This window comes from Gekko japonicus, unplaced genomic scaffold (genome assembly GCF_001447785.1).
Source record: "Gekko japonicus isolate JY-2015 unplaced genomic scaffold, Gekko_japonicus_V1.1 scaffold219, whole genome shotgun sequence".
In the NCBI taxonomy this organism is placed as follows: Eukaryota; Metazoa; Chordata; class Lepidosauria; order Squamata; family Gekkonidae; genus Gekko; species Gekko japonicus.
In genome coordinates this window covers 105,682-124,478 of record NW_015165241.1, presented here as the reverse complement: position 1 = coordinate 124,478, position 18,797 = coordinate 105,682, and the positions used below count along the sequence as shown (strand labels likewise).

The 18,797-nt window shown below is 45.6% G+C and overlaps 2 protein-coding genes across 2 annotated transcripts in view; one reads left to right on the top strand and one right to left on the bottom strand.

The window, feature by feature from the left end:
• TMBIM1 (transmembrane BAX inhibitor motif containing 1) overlaps positions 1 to 18,782 on the bottom strand; it is a 76,068-nt gene extending 57,286 nt beyond the window's left edge. Inside the window, exon 1 of the mRNA XM_015410029.1 lies at positions 18,493 to 18,782. The gene's annotated coding sequence lies outside the window, so the exon portion shown is untranslated. The remainder of the gene's footprint in view (positions 1 to 18,492) is intronic.
• The window catches only part of CATIP (ciliogenesis associated TTC17 interacting protein), a 76,534-nt gene that overhangs the window by 28,692 nt on the left and 29,045 nt on the right, over positions 1 to 18,797 (top strand). The window lies entirely within an intron of this gene.

Here is an 18,797-nt window from a genome sequence, read left to right as displayed (position 1 = left end):
ACAGTTAAAAACTCTCTTTGACCTCGGGTTCAAAATAGAATCAAGCTGTATGAACAGCATCAACCACGTGCTCTCATGCTCCTAAGGTGCATGATTTACTGGACCCAGACCAGAAACAATCCAAGCAAAACATCTCTGGCTAAAGATTGAAAACCATCCACAAATGCTTTCTCAGCCCTCAGAAGACCCATTCAGAAATTCTTCGCAGGAATTATAGATAATTAAGAGCTGCTGCAATTGAGGAAACGAATCCACAAGATTCTCGCACTTGAGTTTTTTAAAAAGGGGGGGGGGATTGGCAAATCACCCTACGCTCTGGACCCAATGCAGAGTTAAATCTTGCTTATTTAAAGGATTGGCCAGTTAATTGCCGCTATTTTCAAGGCATTCGGTACAGACCCCGCTGCCACTGCCAGAAGATGAACAAACCATTGCGGCCACCGGAGGGATAGTCTCGAAAAGTCATCCTTTGAATAATGTGGCTGGAAAAGAACCAAGCAGTGGGATTTCACTTTGCAAACATCAAAATAGTCCTGAGTGCCGAGTACGTGGATTATTTTGTTTTTACATGGAGTTCATCATATTAACCACAGCAGGAGGTCGGGGCTTGGAAGACTCGCCCCTCAACGATAGAGAAAGCTGTTCTGATACCATCAATTTTCAGTCTGGAAACCTTAGAAGAAAATAATTGTGTTTCTCTGCAGAGCAATTATTGCAGGGCTAAGGTCTTGCCGAGGGACACCAGCGCTATTTGCTAGGAAAACAGCTGCTTGGGATTATTTCCCTCCATTTGCAATGAAAACATGTTTCAACGTTTCGGATGGGACATGCCTCAAGCCATTCTTGGAGTCGATTCCGTTGCATTTGCACACTCCATACCATGGTAATTCTCAGACTGTGCGCCAGGGCACACGGCAAGTAAACTACTCTTGGGCTGCAAAAAAAGAAAGAAATTCAAGTCTTGTATGAGTCTAATACACCCACCCATAGAGGAGGCTGTCTGGCGATTCTCTGTGTGAGTCTCTGCTTAGCACTTCTGCTCAGCCTCTGTTAGCGATGGGTAACTCCTATGCGTCTCTCTACTGGGTGTGAGCCAAACATTCTATCACTCCCAATGCAAGGCCACCACAAAATTCCCTGACCCTAGAAGAGGGTGCCTGTTGCATCTCTGCATAGGTCAGTGCCCTCGGTTCACCTCTTTTCAGTCAGGAGGCATGCCCAGAGCAGTGACACATGCAGAAACACAAAAGGGAATGACTCCTCTGAAAGCCGACAACTCCTGTCGGCTTTTCAGCAACATAAGTGAAGTTTCCCTCTTCAACTTTATTCACAGAAAAAAGCATGCTCAGGCATTTGGGACACATGGACATAGTAGCATGCACATAGCCTGAATGTAGCGGGATTTGGGTTATTTTCTCTCTCTAATGGGGTAACATAGGTTGGCACTCTCGGGAGAAGATCCATCGTCTTTCATCAACCTTACTACAGAATAACAGTTTTAGAATGGACTTTTACGATAACTATTTGCATTGTTGCTTGCAGGGAGAAAAAGAGAAAAACTGCTGGCCTTCCATGGGAAATATTTCTTGACACAGCAAGTGATTAAAATGTGGAGTTCACTACCAGAGGATGCAGTGAATGGCCCCAGGCATAGACAGCTTTAAAAGGGTTCATGGAAGAGATGTCGATCAGTGGCTATCCGCCATGGTGGTGCCATGTTCACAGGCAGTCAGCCTCTGAATCCCAGTGCAATGCTCCCTTCTAAGCTGTGGAGTCTTGTGAGCAGAACTTCTACTTTGTGAGCTACTGGCTTTAAAGTTGTGAGCGAGCGATTTGGCTACTGCATAAATTAGTTTGCTCTGGAGCCCTCCTTCCTGAGCTGAGACAAAAAATGTGTGAGCCGGAGGCTAAAAAACTGTGAGCTAGCTCACACTAACTCAGCTTAGAGGGAACACTGGCCAGGAGGCAACTTCAGGGAAGGTCTTGGCCTCTGTGCCCTGTTGTTGGCCCTCATAAGAGAACATAAGAACATAAGAGAAGCCAATGTTGGATCAGGCCAAAGGCCCATCCAGTCCAACACTCTGTGTCACACAGTGGCCAGAAATACTAGGGGCCAGAAATACCAGTGGGGCCAGGACACTAGAAGCCCTCCCACTGTTGCCCCCCCCCCCAGCATCAAGAATACAGAGCATCACCTGCCCCAGAGTCCCTATCTATACCTTGTGGCTACACCTTGTGGCTAGAGGAACTGGTTGGCCACTGTGTGAGGCAGGATGCTGGACTAGCTGGACCACTGGTCTGATCTAGCAGGGCTCTGTTTATGTTCTTATGGAATCACTGCTCAATTTCTGGCCACCAGGCACCTGTTGGTTGCTGGGATCCTTGCCAAGAAGGCTGGACTACGTGGATTCACCGGATCAGCAAGACACATTCTTCAGCAAGGAAACATGTCCCAAATCACCTAACTCGCATTCGTTATTCCTCCGCTATCACAAGATTGCTTTGCCTTGCAAATTCAAAACACATGGGTGACCTATGAACATTCTGTTAAACAGAAAGTTACACAGACCATGCGAGGCTGCAGTGAGGCCACCTTTGGTTCGCTCTCCACCCCCTCCCCAATGTATCTACTGCCTGGTGTGTTGATTTTAAACAGAAGGAACAGCTAATCGAGTTCAATAGATAGTTCGTGGCCACTTGGACCTTGATGGTGTTCAGCTGGCAGCAAATCAAAGCTGGAGAAGACGGTGGTGCTTTCTCGTCGCTAACAGGCACAGCGTTTTCGCGCTGCGCCCTCCAGTCAAGCCGCGTCCTTTCCGTCGAGCTGAATGCATTCCATATGTTGAACCTTCCGACCCTAAGAAAGCTGAATAATTATATGTAATTTTAAAATGTTCCTGACTGCTCTCAAAACAGGGCTGTAAAAACGTCATTCAAGGAACCGGCCTCATCTTCCACCCTAAAAGTGGGTGGGGAGGGGAATATAAGAACTGACCTGATGGATCAGACCAGTAGTCCATCAAGTCCAGCATCCTGTCTCACACATTGGCCAACTAGTTCCCCCGGACGGCCAACAACAGGGCATAGAGGCTGAGACCTTCCCCTGACTTGACCTTCCCCACGGCTTGACTGGGATTCAGAGGTTGACTGCCTCTGAACATGGAGGTTCCCCTCATTCACCGTGGCTAGTAGCTATTGACAAACATATCCTCCATCAGTCTATCCAATCCCTCTTTTAAAGCTGTTTATTCCTGTGGCCGTCACTACATCCTCTGGCAGCGAATTCCACGTTTTAATCACTCCCTGTGTAAAGCAGTATTTCCTTTCATTCGTCCTGAATCTACTGCCCATTGGCTTCCTTGAATGCCCTCGAGTTCTAGTATTTGGGGAGAGGGGGGGGAAATGTACACTGGAGAGACCATGGCAGGACTGATGGGGAGGCAGGATTTGGGGCAGAATGTTAGTGGCAATCCATCATCTAAGCTTAGACTTTCTAACCAGAAAGGTGTAATGATTCATACTCATGCTAGGACTGATCCAGCTTCAGTAGCTTGATTATCCAGGTATAATAAAGGGAGGGTTGTCTTGTCTGGAGGTGAGGAATACCATTGTGGAAGGCCTCTCAAAAGAAGGACTTTCAAAACAAAACACCAGTCTGACCTTCATCAGCACAAGATCCTGTGCTTAGAATGTTTGACTAAGATCTGGGAGAGACCCGGACTCAAAACCATGCTGTGCTAGGAAGTTTGCTAAGCCGTGTTTTCTCAGCCAAACCCACCTCACGGGGCTGTTGTGAGGATAAAGTAGGGGAGAACCCTATATGCTATTCCAAGCAGAGGTGGGATGAAAATGGCGTCTTCCGCCAGGCCTTCCGCCAGGCCATCCTCTAGGCGTCTTCCGCCAGGCCTTTGCATAGAAGCCGCCGCCATAATTGTGCCACCACCAAGTTGCCATCTTCGACGGTGGATTAGATCTATAAGTAAACCGGCCCTGGGAAGACGCCTAGATGAACAAAGAACTTACGTTGTCAGGCTAGGTTGATAAATGGAACCCATCTTGGAGTGATAAGATTTAACATCTAGAGTACTGCACTTTATTTATTTATTGTTTTTATGCTGTTTTAATTGTTTGTTATGGCATTTGCCTCTGTTGTTAGCTGCCCTGAGCCCATTTGGGGAGGGCGGGATACAAATCTAATAAATAAATAAATAAATAAAGCTTCGATAGGGGTCGTGGAGGGGTTGAGAGAGAGAGAAACCATGTGCTCGGGCATCTTTTATAATGTGGTGTGGGGGGCAGGCTAGTCTGGCCACATTCCCCTGTGACACCTCCTGTTAGTCCGTCCCATAAAACATACTATTGGCTGGCTGGAAGAGGGGAAGGGGACTAAGTAGTGGTCAATATTGAGATCTAGAAACTTAGGCTGGAAGCTGGCACCTGGTTGCAGGTAAGATGAGTCATCAGGTTAAGGTTATTTTCTCTTGATGGCCCTAGCCGGGTCGTTTATGGGCAAACAATTAGTTGCCAAGCAACTGCAGGGAGAGTCTTTTGAGTACGTGCAGAGTTGTAGGTAGCTGGAGGAGGGGTGAGGGTGAGGGGTTGCCTACATGTGCTGGAAGAAACTCCTAATGGCGTTTGGAGCTTTCTGTCCTCATGCTTGGGCATGGCATGGCATTACACAGACAAAGGAACTGATCCATCTCACATCAGGTAAGAGGGCAGGTAACCTTGAAGAGCTGCTGGAACATCAACGCAAAGGAAGGTTGTTCTTCTCTCAGGTGTACAGTCTCAACTGGCCTCATATTGGGTCACCTTGCAGTACAGTCCCTTAATATTAACAATTGAACACAGAAAATACATACAGGTACTTTTCATTTGCATATTCCCCAGAAGGCAATCTTCGTTAAAGTGAGACGCTAGCATTCCCACACACACCTGGACCAAGGTCCACAAAATAGAACGGGGTCCTTTAAATGAGTGTTAAAGTCAGTTCTATGAAGGGAAAAACAAAAAGGGCACACAGCCTTTGCTCCGATAAGACGCTGCAGGAAAAAGCAGGTCTATCTGGAAAGAGCGCAAAGCGAATTACCCTCCTGCCCAGGAGGTGGCAAGCTCAAGTGAGACTCACCCAGGAAATATAGGGGAAGAGCTAAAAGACTCCTTTGCCGAAGCAAGGCACAAAAGCGTCATGCGTACGCAGGGCGCGGGGAAGTTTTAAAGAGACAGATAACCAATTTCTTAGATAACACAATGGGAAGCTTTTGCTGTGGCAAGCGTCATCTTGCATCTGTCGACCACAGCAACGCATGTATTTTAGGGACCGGGAGAAATTTTCCCCAGACCCCCACTAACTGTTTTATTGCAGGAAACCTTTGTCTGGAGCAGGGGTCATTTCGTAGAAAAAGAGCTAGGGGAACTCATTAGCATAACTCATTAGCATATGCCACACCCCCTGACATCAGGGGCCCAGCGGTGGACCTGCAAGGCCAGCGGGAGTGCAAGGAAGCCCCGCCAAGGCCCTCCCTGGCCCCAGGCAGGCAGGGGTGGGGAGAGGCGGGGAGGAAGCAACTTACCCTCCCTCTTCTCCTGCCTCCTCCTGGCTGAATGAGGGCTGGAAGCGGGGCGGCCAGAAGCAGGGGGCGGGGCTTCATCATGTGCCCCGCCCCCTGCACCTCACCCGGTGGAACTGCGTTCCCCCACGTTCCCCCCCCCGAAATGACCTCTGGTCTGGAGTCACCAGCCACACTGCTTGCAAAACCAGCACCATAGATTCGACGCATCGCTGCTAACCAGCGACGCCAACCTGTTAAAATCATGTTGTGTGTCACCATTGCACAGAATGAAAAGATGGGACCTCCTCCCACCGATACCTAGCTTCAATCCCGCTTACTAATTATTACTAATGTATTAATCTGGCTAGGAAAAGTACTAAATACTGTAACCAAATCCTAATAAGGTCTTTCCTTATTCCTTTCTAAAGCAAAAATCCCATCATCCGTTAAACATCATCTGTGCAGGGTGCTCACAGGCTTTCCATGAAGAGACTGTGTTTCCAATAAAGAAATTTACTTTCCTGCAGCAGGGAGAATAGAACCCTCTTATGCTTATCTATGTTTCCTATCTATGTTTCTTACATGAAGTTTGGATATTTTTTTTAAATGGTCCTTTTCGTTGGGAAGGTTGAATTGTATGTGCATACATTCCCTTCTCCCCTCATGGAAAATTTGTGGATAAAAGGTGTTTCGTTTTTGTTTTTATCATTCCTTCCAAAAACTATAACTAATACAGGGAGGGTTGAAGTGTTTTGTGACACGTTCCCTCCCTACTTTTTCATTATTATTTTTGTTTTGAAGGAAACGGTTTTGTTTTGCTTTTTCTCAGTTTTCTATTTTTGTAACAAACGTAGGGAACCCAGCCTTAGGACTACAAGGCAGAGCTTGGATTTTTGAGAAAAAAAATATTATCAACTTTCAGGAGAACTTATTTTTATTATTTTATCCTAGCTTTGTGCTGGCCTGGCACCCCCAATGAATGAATGTTGTTTGTGCATAGCTTTTTGAAGAACACAATATCCTTATTCTTGTTTATTTCTAGTAATTATGTTCTGTAAAATGCAGCCCCCATGATACCTAGGTTATGCGTGCGTTCATCAGCATGTGCAGCCAAGTTAAGGTTAAGGGAATAGATTCAGCACGTTCCAGAAGTTCTATGTGTCATTCAAAGCAATGGACTGTACCATTGCTTCGTGTTTCAGAGGGAGGTTGTTGTTTTGGGTTTTTGTATTTGTTTCTTTCTCTGTTTTTAAACCTTATTGAGAGGTGGTCCCTTTAGGGAGGCCTTCAGATTAAAACCGGTACCCCATTGCCAGGTTTCCCTTCCCCCCGAAAGGGAAAAGATGAAGTGTTTAAAGTTTTAACCGAAGTGAGTTTATCTGCAAATGTTTATTGTATTATTGTGACAAGTGGTATGACCACATTGCTTTATTTTCTTAGAGAAACCAAGTCACAAGAACCAGAATCGCTGTTGTGCATTCTAATTTAAATGTTCATTTTGTTCAAGGAAAAATGTTTAGTTTAATAATTGGACTCCCATGATCCTTTTGGGTCCAAGAGGGGGAGCTTTATTTTCCAGATGCAGAATGTCCACTTCCTGCCTGGATAGACTTTTTCATGTCTATGTCGGCTGGGAACTGGAGAGCTTACGCAGGAGATTACAGAGGTGAAGATCCAGATGTCTTCCTGCCTGCCAGCTGAAGAAGGAAGACCAGAGGATTTATAATTGAACTTTATTATTTCTAGTGTCTTGTTCCCTCGACTTTGGACTGAGAGAAAGAGAGAGAGATATGGCACACCCACACGGAGATGTGTGCCAGGGAAAAGGCTGAAGAGATATAGTGAATGTGATTTGTGTAACTTGAATGTATTCAGTGTAAATACCTTTGCTGTTGATGTTTCATTCTGACCATTGAAGTTTACAATCTTACTGCAAAACAACAGATAGCTGCTACATGTTTTAAAATTGATACTATTCCTTACACTTGAACACATTTAATCTCAGGGGAAAAGGAGGCAGTTTACAAAAGTATTATTCTGTTCTGAAATGTTTATAGCTATATGATTTCTTTGCATAACAATTTAAATGCAGTTACTACTTAGGATGTTTGCACATTTTCTCTTGAATTTTTCTCTTTATGGCTATAGGGATTAACCAAGTTTTAGTTTATTGATTTCTAGAATATGCATAAATGAGATATATATATTCTTAGATGGATCACATGATAGAGTTACAGCGGTCTGATCTGGGCAATGCAATTTGGCATTTTTGATAGGAGAGAGAGTTTTTTTTCTGGGTCCAAGGCTGAAAAGTACGTCCCCAACGGTAATAGTGTAGTTAGCGCTATCTGGATTTGGTGTTCCTGGTTCCTGAGACGAGATCAGACGAGATGAGATGACATCTATGGACCAGGCCATGCAGTGCTGATGCCTTATTCCTGATGCCTTTATTGATGATGCCAGTGTCATGACTATCCTATCATCTAAAGACTCAGTGGGTGCGTTCAGACGGGGTTTTTACATCGGTTAGGGTTCCGGTTGCAACTGGTGTACTCACCGGCGTTCACACGACGAACATCTGCCTCCTGTCCCTAACCGGTGTAAAGCCCTTTAAACCGTTGTACTCTGCCACTAGGTCCCCAAGTGGTGGTATCCAGAGTACAACGGTTGTAAACGGTGCACCCCGACGTCTGATCGCTCTCCAACGTTGCAGAGACACTTCCGTCGGAAGCCTGTGCCTTCGTGCTTTCCCCCGCCATTTTTTTTAAAAAGTAAGTGATATGCGCTCGGGCGAAGCTTCGCCCCGAGCGTTTGTTAAGGAAAAAAAAAGCCCTTAGTTTAACTTCCCGGAGGAGTCCGGGACTACAGGGAGGCCAGGTTGGGCTTTAAACTTTAAAGGTAAGTCCTTACCTTTAAAGCTTAAATGTAATGGGGGGGTTGAGCATGCGCAAAAATCGCCATTCTGTGAATGGCTGCTTATGCGCACGCTCAAGCTGTGCTTAAAAAAAACAAACCCTGACGCCCGCAGCGTGTGAGCGGGCATCCACCGGAGGGATCTGGAAGATGGAGGTAAGAGTGTGATCGCGTTTCTGCCGGCATAAACGCCCCCGTCTGAACACACCCAGTCTGTCATGAAGGGGGGGAAATTGTAGAGACATGAACAAATATTTGCATCCTTGTGGACTGATGTTTGTGCACACACACACCCAGAGGTTCAGGGAACACTGTTTGAATCGCCAGAGTAAGATACTTTCACCTGGAGAGAAAGTCTGCTTGCTGCCTGCACTTTCATGCTAATGAATCTGGTGTCACACAAAGATCCTGGCCTGAGGAAGAAGAAGCACATGTCGCCATTTTCAGTAGAAACCAGACAAGTAATCCCCCATTGCTGGAAGGACTGATGTCACGCAATGCAATCCACGTACTGAACTTTATATCTGAATTGCCGTTTCCTGTGGGAATGTTTATTTGATTGCCTGGGAAAGCTGGTATCTATCTGCACATCAAAGAAAGGCCCTGAAGCAGAGCTTTGACACCTAACCAGATGGCGGTACCTAAGTTAGAGGGGTAGTGTTTCAAGCACTGACCAAACCCCTAGATCAGCCCCTTTTATACATGCACCTATGAGCTTAGAGATGAGACGGCTTAATGGTCAGGTGGATAACAGAATGGCAAGGTTACCAACCACCCCAAGGATTGAGGTAAAAAAAGCAAGGACAATGCCTTAAGCCCTTGCTAGCCAACTACCTTCAACGTCCTCTTTCTTCTTTAAAACCCTCTCTCGCCCAGCTACCTACCCAATAACCCTTTGTCTACCTTTGGCCTTTCGGTGTGCGCAGCCAAGAAGGTCCACATTTACCAGCTGGTCCTGGCAGTGTGCTTAGAAGCCCCCCCTAGATTTGCTTTCGATCCCCAATTCTTATTGCATCAGACAAGACTACTGGAACAGGCAAGTATAAAACTGTATACCTACCTACCTCCAAGTAAATGAGAAACTATCTTGATATCTTTCTGTAAATCTAAAGGAACCGTGAGTGTATGTGAATGTGAGACTGATTTTGTGTGTGTATGTGATTCTGATATTGCTCAGTAAAAAGGCAATTTGTTTTGGAAAGTCACCAGTCTCGTCTCCATCACTGGGGCTCTGTGGGTAGACACAACCTCCGTAAAAGTTGGCAAGATCTCACGTTAAATTTAGTTAGCCATCTGCTGTAAATAAAACGATTGGCATAACACAGCACTGATTGGGGGGGGGATGGGAGCATGACAGCCCTGTGGCAATGGCTGCAACAGTGGGAGGGGGAGCCACAATACTTGTGGGGGAACCCCTTCCCTCTCTTAGCTGGCACTGACTGGGGGAGTTGGGGGGGAGAGATCCACCTGCAAGCATCACGGGTCCCCACTTGTCTATATACTAATAGCTAACTCAGTCAAATCTGAAGATACTTAATTTTGGTGACTGAAGCTGAGAATGGGCAAGCCAGATCTTTCTATAAACCTGAAAGGGGCTCCAGGTTTGGAGAAAAATGCAAAATCTAAAAATGGGTTGTTGTTTTTTTTAAAAAAAACAAACCCAAATGATAAAAAGAGCACCTGTAGCATTAAGCGATGGATTCCCTCAGTAGCTGTTGCTAGGCAACCACCATATTCCAGGCTGGGTTTCTGTGAGTCAAAAGGCAGGGGAAGAGGGCAAGGTCCTTTCCAGGGCTATTTTGGCCTTTGAAGGAGGACTCACTAGCAGCCACTGGGTGACCTGATACCACCCCCAACTACATGACTCACCTAGGCCTGGCTACTTGCTACTGTTCACCAGCAGCCACCCTATGAAAGCCAGTGTGGTACAGTGGCTGGAGCTTCATGCTAGGGTCTGGCACACCCAGGATTACATCACCAGTCTGCCATGGAAGCTCACTAGGTTTCATTGGCCCAGTCACATACTTTCAGCCTAAGCCACATCACAGAGTTGTTGTGAGGATAAAAAGTTGAGGGAGCAGCAGGTCTGAACTCTGAACTAATGCAGGTCTAGTTGAAGGGTGGTTCAGGGGAGAGTGAAGCAAACATACATAGGTCAGTTGTATCATATAGTACAAGAGACTTGTCTGCTTCCAAAATGCTTAGAAAAGCCTATGGTTGCCCACTCCTTTCCTAGCAGTTTCTTCTGTGCCATTAAGAGCTGCAAGACTAGAAGAAACTCAACAGGTGCAGCTTCATGTATGATGAAAATATTTCTTTTTTAAAAATGAACTATTCTCATTACTATGGGCCCAAAATAGGCAGATCAAGGTGCCTGCTATGGTTCGCAACCTCCTTCTCCAGGTCCCTTTCACTGTTTGGTGGAATAGCAGAAGCAAAATGGGTGGTGGCGGCATGGAACCTCACCTGCCAGTATGTACTCAGTATATACCCAGAAGTGACATCACAGCACCATGCAAAGCTCTAGGAATTTCCCAACCAGAAAGGTAAAAATGATAGAACTTTGGGGAATTCCTAGAGCATCACATGATGCCATGATTTCACTTCCAGGTACATACCCAGCAGTGGATTTCATCCGTGTTATTTATTATTTAGGTAGGTACACCATGCTTTTCTTCCCAACGTTTACAAGATCCACTGTTTCCTCAAAACATACACCCTGTGTATGTTAGGTTAGGCTGAGAGGGAGTGACGGACCCAAAGTCACTCAGTGATATGCAATTATTATTATGTTCCTCAAAGGAATCTGTGCCAGAGCTTGTGACTGACCCAAGGTCACATCAGCAGGTGCAAGTGGAGGAGTGGGGAATCAAACCGGGTTCTCCCAGATTAGAGTCCGCACACTTAACCACTACACCAAACTGGCTCTCGAGATAGGTACACCATGCTTTTCTTCCCAACGTTTACAAGATCCACTGTTTCCTCAAAACATACACCCTGTTAGGTTAGGCTGAGAGGGAGTGATGGACCCAAAGTCACTCAGTGATACGCAATTATTATTATGTTCCTCAAAGGAATGGCCAGCCCCTTATTGTCAGTTCAGCAGTGCCACATATCTTATTATATTATATGAGGGTTGACATCTTTCTTTGTAGAGCACAAACATAACTTTTATCTTTATGTATTTCCACAAAGAGTTAATGTCACTCACTCATGTACGAGAACAGGATATGGCTCCTTTAAATCTTATACATAATGAATTATTTACATATGCACACTTACGATGAATTGGTTCGTGTCACTACAATCCAGCCAAAGTTGCTGCTGATGCTTATTAAAATTCACAGCAGCAGGTAGTCCAGTTAGTTAAGTGTTTAAAGACTATACACATAAAAGGTAACTAAAATGCATGTACACCCAGCAATGACAAACAATCAATAAAGAAAGAAGCAGATGGTGCTGTGGTCACACAAACTAAATACTCCACTTTCAATCCACTTCCAATGCACTTTCCAACTGGATTTTTACTGTGTGAACTGGAAAAATCCAATTTGAAAGTGCACTGAAAGTGGATTATTTAGTGTGTGTGACTGCAGCTATTAACTGGTAAAACTATGTATATAATCCATCTTCCTTCTCCTCAATGCTTCTGCCTATCCTTATCTAAGATATATTACATGCTGTGAAAGAACAAAACAGTATAAAGGTTCCTGTGAGCACAAATTACCCACCTACAGAGAAGGTTGCCACCTGCATCTCTGCATAACTGATTCACTGATCTGGCTTTGGCTACTTTTTTTTTTTCTCCAATTGTGCCAAACCTTCTATAATATTTTTTTATACTGTTTTACAATGCTCTGGGAACAGTTTGTCATGGCCAAAATAGCAGATTTAAGCCAAAGGTCTCTGCCATCAAATATCACGCCACACACAAAGTTCTCTAGGCTATGGGCACCGGTTATAAAATATATGACAGAGCACGAAATACTTCCCTCAAACCCCAGTTATCAAGTGGTTGTGTGTCACAAAAGGAAACTGTTTATTTATTCATCTGATTCGCCCCATCCCAGTTTGCACTGGGCACTGGGCAATGTACAGCAGAGGCACAAAACATTAAAAATTCAGATATATCAAATCAAATGACAATTTGAAGAAGACCAGATTAAAAGAAGTCTGAGATGGCGTCCTTAAAAATTACCTCCTGGCTCTGGACTGCCTGCCCACTTTCTGGGCAGGGGGAGACGGAATGACAGGGAAGCAACTGATCACATGCTGCCCACTGATTCGAAGTCCCCCAAGTGTTTAGAAACAATGGGGGGGGGCCACAATGCATGTCTGACTAATTTTTTTCTCCCCCCTCCCATAACATTACTTCTCACCACTAGTGGCAATTTTACTTCTTTACTTCTTTAAAAAGATTACACTATCTTTTCGGTGGCTTTCAGCTGGAACAGATGTAGAACCCAGCTTGTGAAAAAGAAGCAAAGCCTACTTTAAATTTAGACATGACAATAAATTGTTGTTTGATCAAAGACGTCTTAAACTCTGCATGGGGTGTGTGTGTGGAAAATCCAAGTCAAGAATGAATCAGGTTTATTCTCCTTATGAACCAAGTGGAAGCTTGTCACGAACAAGCCAGTGTTTGTTCATGACATCTGAAAGCAGCTTTAGGGTGCATTCAGATGGGCAGCTAATCCCGTCATTATGCCAGTGTGAATTTTATCCCGATCTTTTTAATCCATCATAGCACGACCAGACATCCCCCTGGTGCATCGCCTTACCGTGCGCTGCCTCCGTTGTGGATTGTCTAGATGGCATCCATTGAAGGAGGCATGCACGGTGGGGTTTTTAAAAAAAAACTTTTTGCGCATGCGCATAGGCGTAACAGCACGTCCTTGTTGATCCGCGCAAGTGTAGAGATTTTTTTAAATGGCACCCGTTTGGGATGGTCTGACGTCAAACCACCCCGACGGGAGGATTGCACGCTGGTGGAACGATCAGATGGGTGAAAGTCTGCAGTTGTCCCGCAGGTAACCGAAAACCCCAGATTTAAAGTGCTATCTTTTAAGTACAGCTCCGAAGTGCGGCAAAACGGGATGCCCATGGAAGAGGGACATTTCCCAGATATTTGTGTCTGGACATTACCTTTAGATCCGTGAGGCAATCGTGCCTTGCACGGATCTAAAGAGCCGTCTGATCGGACTCCTACAGTGCAGAAGTTTCACCTTTCTTGGTCCACTGAAGTCTACAAATTTATAAGGATACAGCTCACCTTAGGACTGCACCATTGCACCTGGTTTTCTGCTGGGGCTTTGGACTAATGTGTTAATCTTTGCAATCATAGCTTCAAGTTTAAATGAGAATTTCCAAAGTCAGAGATGCTTATCTTACTTGGGATGAGCACAAACAACCGCCCCCCCGGGCAACAGGAACTTATATTAGAAAGCAAGAATATTCAGAGTATCTAAGGGGTGGGGATCTGTCTGACAGGGAGGGTCAGGTTGTCAGACTCCTTATTGTGTGCAGGGGCGGATTAAGGCTCACGGGTGCCCTCAGCACTGACCAATCTTGGTGGCCCCCTCCTTTCCACACTGACCCAGTCCATTTTAGCTGTTGACCTGTCTGACCAGATATACAATGCAGGTTGCAGCAATACAAAAATGTATTCCTATGATAACACAATAGACTGTACAAACTAAGCCAAGCTTTTTACAAATCTTCATTCGTTTTTTTTCTTTTCACCCTTTCCCCAACTTTGTGGTGCCCCCTTTGGCCCTGGTGCCCTAAGCATGTGCTTAGTCTGCTTCATGGTTAATCCGTCCCTGATTGTGTGGCTGCTGTGAAGAATTAGTCATCCTCTGTATCCTGGAGGATAAGAGGTTAAATCTGTACACGGGGAGAGAGAGAAAAATTCAAGGAAGGGTTTCCAAATCTCAAAAAGGATTCTCAGCACCCAGGTGGCCTTTTGAATGTATTTAACTCATATCATTCTTAAGGAGTTACTGCTGGAAAGAAATGAGAGAAGTAGGGAAGAAAAGAAAACACACAAAAAGTGATTAACACATGGAATTCACTGCCACAGGAAGTGGTGGTGGCTACAAGCATGGACGGCTTCAAAAGGGAGTTAGATAAGCATATGGAGCAGAGGTCCATCAGTGGCTATTAGCCACAAGGTATAGATAGGGACTCTGGGGCAAGTGATGCTCTGTCTTCTTGGTGCTTGGGGGGGGGGGTCAACAGTGGAAGGACTTCTAATGTCCTGGCCCCACTGGTGGACCTCCTGATGGCACTGGTATTTCTGGCCACTGTGTGACACAGAGTGTTGGACTGGATGGGCCTTTGACCTGCTCCAACATTGGCGTCTCTTATGTTCTTATGTCCTCAAGGATATGGAAACCAGGCTCATACTCTCAACCCTGCCTCTCTTCCCACCCCCTTTATAGCAAGCATTGCCAATTTGTTCCTTGCTTTGTGCCTTTAATGGCAGTTTTGCATGCTGACATAACCAGGTGGTAACTATTCATGCACTGAAAGGCTACAGTGGCCTTATCTGAGTCAGCTCTGTCTACTCAGGCGGGTGTGGCTCTCCAGGGTCTCAGGCAGGCAGCCTTTTAACTAGAGATACCAGGGATTGAAACTGGGGTCCCTCTGCTATGTATGTTTTGGTCATTGCCCCTCCCCTAAGGGATATCCCCAGACTCATCACAGGGAAGCCACGGACTTTGAAAACTTACATTAAAAAAGACAAATGTATATAGATTTACCCGCTTTGAAAAGCACAATAGCAAGTCAGCTCATTTCCCCATCTGGTCAACGGGCAATCATATTTGTAGCACTGGGGTTGAGACATGCAACTTTAGAAGCAATTAGCAGCAACTGCACTTGAAAGAGGTTTCAAAGTTCCATTATTATCTCCATTCAAATAAATGGACTAAATAAAAATAAATAAATAGGCAAAGGCTGTGCCTCTTTGTTGCTCAATGGTCTTATCAACAGCTTTTAATACTGTGGACCATGCCACCTTGGTGAGGGATTAAGGGTTTACATTGGTTTAAATCATGCCTTATGGACAGGGTTGTTGCTGGAAACCAGGTGTCACCTGCGTGGGACTTTTCCTGTGGGCTCAGGACTATCCTCCATGCTATTTAACCTCTATATAAAGCCTGGAAGTGAAATCATTTGTGGTTTTCCAGTAGGTAGTCATCTACATGCTGATAATACCCAACTCTATATTTCTTTATCCAAATCACCTGGTAATGCTATAGAGGTCCTAAGTGACTCCTTGACTGTTACAGTTAAACTGCTAAAGATGAACAAGTTGAAACCGAATGCTGACAAGACAGGTGATGCTGGCAGGGAAAGCTGAGGTCTTTGAGGACATTGTCCTCCCCACATTTAATGGGGTCCAACTGACCCCATTAAACTCAGTTACAAGCCTCCTATTATGACTGGAAAACCACGTTAATGTAGCTGGGAAGAGAGAGAAAGAGATCTAGCTTTCTACTATCTTTATTTAGCCCAGAAAACAGCTCCCTACCTTGATTTGGCCTATCTGGCCACCTGGATCCATGCTGCAGCAACCTTGAGATTAAACTTTTGTAATACCCTTAAAGTCAGTTTGGGAACTCCAGTGGGTACAGAATGCTGCAACTTGGTTACTATCAGAAGCTAGGTTGCAAAAGCGGTTTATATAGCGAGGATATGATCTATGGACATATCCGAGTATTGATCTGCCCAGTGAGACTGTGATTAGATTCTCCGGAGAATATGATGACCACAAACGTTAATGTTTAAAGGGAAACAATAGAAAAACGAACCTAATCTTAAAAATTGGATTATCATCAATGCTACAATAACATTGGACAATGGGAGTAGAAGACTAAGTAGAGGAAGATTGTAATGAAGGAAGAGAAAACAAGATAGAAATCACATTTACTGAAGAGGACTTGACTTTAATATGGGGGGATTTTTTATTTCCCCAAATAAAGCTTTTTTGGGGAGGGGATTGAGATTGTTAATATGAGATGCTGATGTTTTCCGTTGTTTGCTAAAGCGGTTTAATAATTGAGCTTTTGTATTACTCTTTGTATAGTCGGATTTGCTGGATTGGACACCATAAGCGAAAGATTTGAGGATCACTTTCAATGCTTACAAATTGTGTTTGTTAAAAAAAGTCAAAGCTAATTTGTTTAAGCATTGTATAACCTCCATCTCTTAGGTTTTTAGTAGGTTTCTTTACTTTCATCCATAGTTTGTAGATACCTTCCCTTGTTTCTTTGTAGTTTATTGAAAATGCAATTAAAAAACCCCCTATGGGGGGCTTAAAAAGAAGAAGAAGAAGCTAGGTTGCAGCATGCACATCAAGCCCACTCTGCAATCACTTCATTGGTTACTAATCAACTACTGGGTTCAATTCAAGGTATTTTATTTAACTTCATTTATAGCCTACCTTTCTCAATGAGACTCCAGGCAGATCCTGGTCATCACCTACAAAGGCCTTTATGACTTGGATTCCCATACCTGCAGAACAGCCTCTCCGGCTATGCTCCCCTCTGTAAGCTTTGCTCGTCTAAGTAAAACCTTCTGAGGGTGCCGCGCTGCAAATGTTAAGAACAGCAACTGTGTGTGCCTGTGTATTCTCTGCTGTGGCTCCCACCGTGTGGAACAGCCTGCCTAAAGAGATCAGGAAGGCCCCTACACTTATGTCATTTCACAGAATGCACAAAACAAATGTTTATGAGATCATCATTTTTACAAATGGATTAGAAGTGTAGTACCCTGGACCAGCTGAAGAGCCTTTTTTAAAATAACAGGACCGTATACTGCAATATTTACTGTTTGTATTATTTTTTATAATCTGCCTTGAGTCTCCGTGAAAAAGGGACGTGCATGTTAAAATAAAATAAGTAAATAAATTTGCCACTTAGGGGGGGAAACCCCAGAGTGACTCACAAACGCTGGCTGTTGCCTCAGGTTCCCTTGTGAGCGACACCATTTTCTGCCAGCTTCTCATTTCTTGTCCCTAAGGCACACAGACAATCTCTCTCAAGAGCCAGAGGAAACTTTAGCGTCACTTTCAAGATGCAGTAGGCCCGCACTGCTGACGTAACCCCGTCTCCCAGCCACACCCATTGGAAACAAAACAGGCTAGCCAGGCTAAGCGTTAGCATGCATCTCCGTGCATCTAAGTCTGGGGACACGCAGAAACAGACAAACCACACCAGTACCACCTCTGCTTTATCTATGGAAAGACAGACATGTGACGAGCAATGCTCCCTCTAAGCTGTGGAGCCCTGTGAGCAACAATTCTACTTTGTGAGCAACCAGCATTCAAGTTGTGAGCAGGTGATTTGACGACTGCATAAATTAGTCTGCTCTGGAGCCCTCCTTCCTGAGTTAAGGCAAAAATGTGTGAGCTGGAAGCTAAAAACTGTGAGCTAGCTCACACTAACTCAGCTTAGAGGGAACACTGATGAGGAGTAGGCTAGAACTCACCAGGGGATACCATCACGATTTCATTTGCACCACAGCTCAGCCCTAGAACTTATGCTTAATACCTGGCCTAGAGGAAATGATAAGAGTACCCTTGAACATAAGCAGAGCGCTCCTCTCTTGCCTCAGAGTGTATCTGTACTCCAGCATAGAGCAGGGGGGGGGGAGTCCCAGGCCCCGGGATCTCTCTGCACTCCAAACTGCTCCGCGGTGGAGGTGGAAAGCACCAACAATTCACAGCTCACCTAGCTACCCTTAGTCCTGGGTGGCCTCCCAGTCCCACCCAAGCGCTAACCAGGGGGGGCAGCCCTGTTCCGCTGCTGAGATCTGACGACGGGCCGCGCAAGTGACGCCGCCGCCGCGAGTTAATGAAGCACCAAGAGGCACCAACTCGGCGACAGCCACCAAGCAGGACGGGGCCAGGAGCTGCGGACAGTTGTTGTCACCAGGGCAACCCCGAGACGAAACTTTCGTGAAGAGGCACGGAAGGGTTAAAGACCCAGATCAGGACCTCCGAGAGCGGGCGCTCGCTCACCTGCGCGGCAGGACCACCTGGGGGGCACGAGGGACCCTCGCCGAGTGACACCTCAGAGCCTTCGGGGCGGCCTCGCGACCCCGGATGCCTTTTCCCTGCTTCTGGCTGCGACAGAAGCCGCCTTTCTCTCTCTCTCGAGCCTTTCCTCGCTCCTACCCCTGCCGACTCTCCTCCTCTCCTCCTCGCCAGCTGCCCCAGCCAATGCGATGTTTGCCTGGCGGGCGCACGCCACGACTCCGCCTGAGAAGTTGACACTCCTGCTTGCTTCCACCTTCCAGACTGAGGGCTGGGACGACGCGAGGGAG